The sequence below is a fragment of the Orycteropus afer genome, unplaced genomic scaffold (assembly GCF_000298275.1).
Source record: "Orycteropus afer afer isolate SDZICR_OR568_19922 unplaced genomic scaffold, OryAfe1.0 scaffold00476, whole genome shotgun sequence".
Classification (NCBI taxonomy): Eukaryota; Metazoa; Chordata; class Mammalia; order Tubulidentata; family Orycteropodidae; genus Orycteropus; species Orycteropus afer.
The window spans coordinates 1169520-1175368 of NW_006922063.1; positions in this window are offsets into that span (position 1 = coordinate 1169520).

Genomic DNA, 5849 nt, shown 5'->3' on the forward strand with positions numbered 1-5849 from the left:
CGCAGCTGAAGGTCCTTTCCCTTTGGGAACAAATGAAAGGATTCCTTCCTCCCCTCTCTTAGCCTTTTCCCTTTTTGGGACCTGCTATAACTATCCTTATGTTACTTCTATTTGGACTTTGCATTTTTAATCTTCTTGTCTATTTGTTTCCCAGAGACTGTAGCGAGTTGAAGTTAAACTGATGATGAATCAGGGGTAGCAGCCCATTCCAGAGAATTACTTAGACCTAGAGGGAGCTGAGAGGGACTTCTGCTCTGCCAGGCAGGCCAGTCCCCTGGTCAGTAGGAAGCAGCTACAGAAGATGAGATCTTCATCCCAAACCCATAAAGCTTTATGAGTGTGTGGTCTCACTCAGGGGACCATGAGACAGGGACACATGTAGGGAATAGAAGCTGCCCCGGCTATATTCTTTTGTAAACTACTTAAATTACTCCTACTAGGAACCAGACAACCAGAAAAACTGTGATTAGAAAAGTATGTAATCACCAGACCCTTTACTGCAGGTCCTAGGATGTGGGGTCAACACAGGCCACTCTGTGATGGCACCCATCTTTGATCTGTAGATAAGCAGATGCCTGGATCAGTCTGGAGGATGGAAACATCAAGAGCCAAGAACCCTGCGCATGTGACTCGACAACTGTAGGGCTTCTGCACTCCATGCCCTGTAACTACTGTTAGCAAACTGGAAGCAGGAGCTCAGCCATATTCATTGGCTGAAGCTCGGCTGTGCAGTGTCTTCACTAAAGGCCTGCTCTCAAAATCTCTGTCTCTGAGCAATTCAGCAGAAGACAAGAACCCCTTTAGGGTCCTAATGTTGTGGGTTCAGTAAAATAACAGCCACTACAATGCTCACTTTTGGGTAAAAGAGATTTATTTAGGCTAGCCGACTGCAGGGAGCTGAAGCATACTCCTAGGCTGCAGTGCTTTATTCTCCCAAGGGGCCGAGTTATATAGGTTAGGATTACTTCCTGACAGGCGGAAGCTGGTATTTGATTAATTTTCTCAGGACTTGTGTTTTTCTCAGGTGCATCCTGTTTATCAAGGGGTGAGGGGTGTTTTCTCAGGTGCATCCTGTTTATCAAGGGGTGAGGGGTGTTTGCAGCTACCACATTATGGGGTCCCCCATCCTGTGACAATTACATTATGTCACATCTCATAATGGTGGATGACTGACTACATCATAACTGCTAAATCACTGAGAATCATTGTGTAGCCATGTTGACACACAACCTTAACCATCACAGCATATGAATGGAAAGATAGTCAAGGTGTGGAGAATATGAAACTGGAATGGTTTTAAAAAGGGTTATGCGTTTTTCTGAATGTACTGTGGATGCTGAATGTTTCTCTCAGTTGAGTGATAGAAATGAATATTGGGTATAGATAACAAAGTATGTAACTGCCTTTAGCCAGTACTTGATTGGGCATGCTAAAAGGGGAACTAGGGTTTGCCTGGAAGAGGAAGAAACACCACCTTTTTGTTTCAAGCCAGTAGTCCTGTGTATAGAGTATTGGGGACTCAGGTAATCTGCATTTGAAAAGATATGCAGACCCACCCAGAACTGCTGAGAAAACAGGAGATCTGCATTTGAAGGAAGGACCTACAGAGAGAGAGAGAGAGAGAGAGAGAGAGAGAGAGAGAGACTGAGACTGTTTTGCATTTTGCATTTTGTCTTTGGTGTACTAAGGCAGGAAAAATTATGGCCCATGAGAAGAATCCCTTCAGGACTGGAAGTGAAAGCTGGGTGTGCTTGCTTATTGTGGCCACCTGGGCCCACTTGATGGGTGGAAGTGGGGGAGGTGCAGGAGTGAAGAAAGAGACCGAATTTGGCACCCAATGACCTAGCTAGCCCATGGGGGCTAGGGATGAGAGAGAAAGAATGGGCTGGCTGATCTGAAGTGCAGAGAGGTGTGTGTACTCCCAAGCTAACCGCTGGCATTCATCGACCTAGCGTAGATGGCTAGAGATGAGCTGACCAGAACCTGACTGAATGAAGAGAAAGATGTTTGATACCACGAGCTGGTGTGAATTGCTGCAATGTGATGGCTTGTCCTGGACTGGACTTTGCTTATGGATGCAGATGCTCAAAATTCCAACCAGAAGAGGAGATTCTTCAGAGAAGGAACATGCTTGTTTCCTCAGAGTACTCAGAGTGCAGTTTAGAAATTGGCTATCTAAAATGGGGGGAGATAAAGGCATGAAGTGGCTAGCGCATATGCTTTCATGGGTGTGCATATACTTAAAATGATTGGGAGGAGGAAGTTAATCTTTCAAGTATGAAGGAGCCAATGGCTAGAAGAGCCAGAGGGTGGCCTGTGGTGTAGTGAATTGCTTAGTACGGCCTTTCTGACCATGGTCTTTGTGTCTCCCACCAGATAACTGGGTGTATTATGGGTTCCGTTTAAAATAATAGCCACTATCATGTCCACATTTTTAAAGAACGTTTTATTTAGGCTAGCCGACTGCAGGGAGCTGAAGCGCACTTCTAGGCTGCAGTGCCTTATTCTCCCAAGGGGCCGAGTTATATAGGTTAGGATTACTTCCTGACAGGCGGAAGTTGGTGTTTGATTAATTTTCTCAGGACACTTGTTTTTCTCAGGTGCATCCTGTTTATCAAGGGGTGAGGGGTGTTTTCTCAGGTGCATCCTGTTTATCAAGGGGTGAGGGGTGTTTTTCTCAGGTACATCCTGTTTATCAAGGGATGAGGGGTGTTTGCAGCTACCACAGGTGGAACTATGCAAATATGAGGTGCTTATGGCCCAATAAAGGGATTTGAGAGCTTGCTAACAATGTAAACAAGGTACATGGCACTCTTGTGTGTATGGAACCCTAATGTGAGAAATGGTCAGTTCTGCCATCTCACTAGGCTTTAAATGTGCCATCCCCGAAGCAGAAAGGGGGGATCTCACTACCATCAAGAAAGAAAACCCAAGATTGGAGCACATCCTTTGGACTTGAGATCCCTGCACTGACCTTCCTTGAGCCAGGAAAGAGAGAGCTGCAACACATTGCTGAGTTAGTACCAGATGGTGAGAAACTGCAGCAGCAGAGGCAGCAGAACCAAGAGACCAGCGCAGCACATAGTGGTGGGCTTCTTGGCCAATGGAGCAAGAAAACTGAGTGCTTTCAGGCCGGATGCTTGCTGATAGAGTGGGGTGACTTTAGGCACCTATTGGCAGAGCTGAAAGAGCTTTGTAACACTTGCCAGAACAGAGCAGAGGCCAGGCTGAAGGCCAGAGAGCTATGTCCACAGGCATAGCTAAGGAGAGGCTGTTCTGATTGAAGAATTGTATCTTGAGTGTTCCTGAACCTGAATTGTAATGTTACTTCCTTAATAAACCCCATAAATATGAGTATTGTCTGTGAGTTGTGTGTGGCCACTGCAATGAATTATTGAACCCAGCAGAGAAGGAGAGAGGGCCACGGGAGGGACAGTTGAAGTCAGAATTGGTAAAAAGATTGGTAGGTGGCAGCATGCCTGACCTCCGCCTCGTAGGAATCAGCCTTGGGCTGTTGATACTGATGGTGATTCTCTCTTCCCCTTGTGAACGGTCAGATGATGCCTCATCCATGCCCCTTTGGCAGCTGCTCTTTCCCAGTCTCTGCATATTTGCTTTCCAAAGCATCATCCTTGGTGCTCCCCTCCCACAGCTGGGTCCTAGCCACTTCCTCATCTCGGTTTCCAGGCTCCACCTCTCTTCTGAACTCCAGACATGAGTGTCCTTACCCTCCTTTCCTGCTTAAGTTTTCTCTAAAGCACAATTTTCATTCTAACATACTGCGTATTTTACTTTGGGTTTATTGCCTTCCTAAAATAGAATGTGAACTCCACAAAGGTGAATTCTTTCATAAACTAGAAGTTGGGCAAACTTTCCTATGATTCAATATTTAGGTGCAATAAGGGGAAACATTGATAAATTTGGCTATGTAAGAATAAGCTTTTGTATGGCAATAAATAAGTAAAAATAAATGACAAATTAAGAAAAATTTGCATAAAGACACGTACACACACACACACACACACAGTATCAGAGTGGAAAAGAAAATTACTGACAATTCCATAGAAAAATCAACAAAATATAAGGATAATTCTCAGAAAATATACTCAAATTCAAGCATAACAAGAGAAAAGCAATTAAAACTTGATACCTTAATACCACAGCCTGACATAAAGGAAACCTAAAATTATGGCAGTTCACTCTCTTGGCAGGTTATGGGAAATGGACAGTCTGACACATTAGTGAAAGTACAATATGGGAAACACCTATAATCGCCTACAAAACTACAGCACTTTTTAAAAGAAAGAAAGAAAACAAACATAAAAACTATACATGCATTTACTTTTTGGCCTAACAATCCCAATTTTAGCAATGTATCCCAAAGGCATACTGGGTGAAATATAAAATGACATACATAAGGTTCTTTGTTTCAGTACTATTGCACGTTGCAAAATTTTGTACAAAACACCTGGACTGTATTTTTTCAGAAGATAAAAAAAACTAAAGAGAGAAAACACCCAAATGCAATCTTGGTTGAATCCTGGATTTTTAAAAAAATGTTTTAAAAATACACTTTGGGGACTTCCAGTAAGATGGAGGAATAGGCAGACAAGCAACACAGACCCTCTTCAACGAAGAAAAGAAAAACCAATTGACAGAGATATAGAAGATAATCCTGGAACCCTGAGATTTGAAAGGAACTACACAGAAGTGGATTAGGCACCAACTAGTGGAAAAACCTGAATGAAAACAGTGAATACAGAGACTGTCAGAGCTGCAGACTGTTGGCTACTCCGACAAGACCAACAGCCTGAATATTTCCAAGTGGTGTTGGGGCCTGAGAATTGACCTAAAAATCAGTGCTGGTCACCAAGGGCTGCAGGGGTGACTGCGCTGGTGGCCTATGACTAAGAAGGGAAATAGCAAGATGGGAGACAGCCTGAGCTGTCTGGAGGGCACAATCATTTTGATTGTTTACACATGGCAGCCATTTTGGATATTTAAAGTGACCGAAGGTGCAGCCATTTTGAAGGTTTACAAGTGGCAGCCATTTTGGATATTTAAAGTGACCGAGGGTGCAGCCATTTTGAATCTTTACAAGTAGAAACCATTTTGGATTTTAAAGAGATAGCATTCTCATTAGGATTCCAGGGACCTAAGAATAGGCTCTGTTTGCCAAGGTCAGCAGGGACATATGAGAGGCTGACAACATGAAGGGAGACAGGTGGTGAGCATATAAATGCTGCCCACTAGCAAATAGAGGAGTACAGCACGGTACCCTGCTTGCGTAGATAACATACAAATAATACAAAGAAAATGAAAATCATGGGCAAGTCACTCCAACATACAATCACCAATTAAATATAAACACAAAAATGTCACAATGCCTTGGAGACAACAGAGCATTACAGTCCACACAAAGAAGCAAGATAACGCAGGAGAAACAAGGGACCAGGTTACAGAACCAAAACACATCCCTGAGGAAGATGCAGCATTGGAACTCCCTGATAAGGAATACAAAAGAATTATATTTAGGTATCTTCAATGAATTGAGAGACAGATCAAGGAAAACACAGAGAAAACCCTAGAAGAAATCTGAAAGACAATACAAGAACAAAATGACAAAATAAATGAAAAATTAGAAATGATACAAACTCTAAACACAGAAATCCAGAAGATTAATGCTAAATTTTCAGAAATAGATAACACATTGAATGGGCAGAGGAGCAGAACTGAATCAATAGAAGACAGAATTAGTGAGATTGAAGGCAAATACCTGAACACTTCTTTGGAAAGGGATAAATCAGAAAAAAGATCAAAACAAAATGAAGAAAGCCTAAGGTTCATGT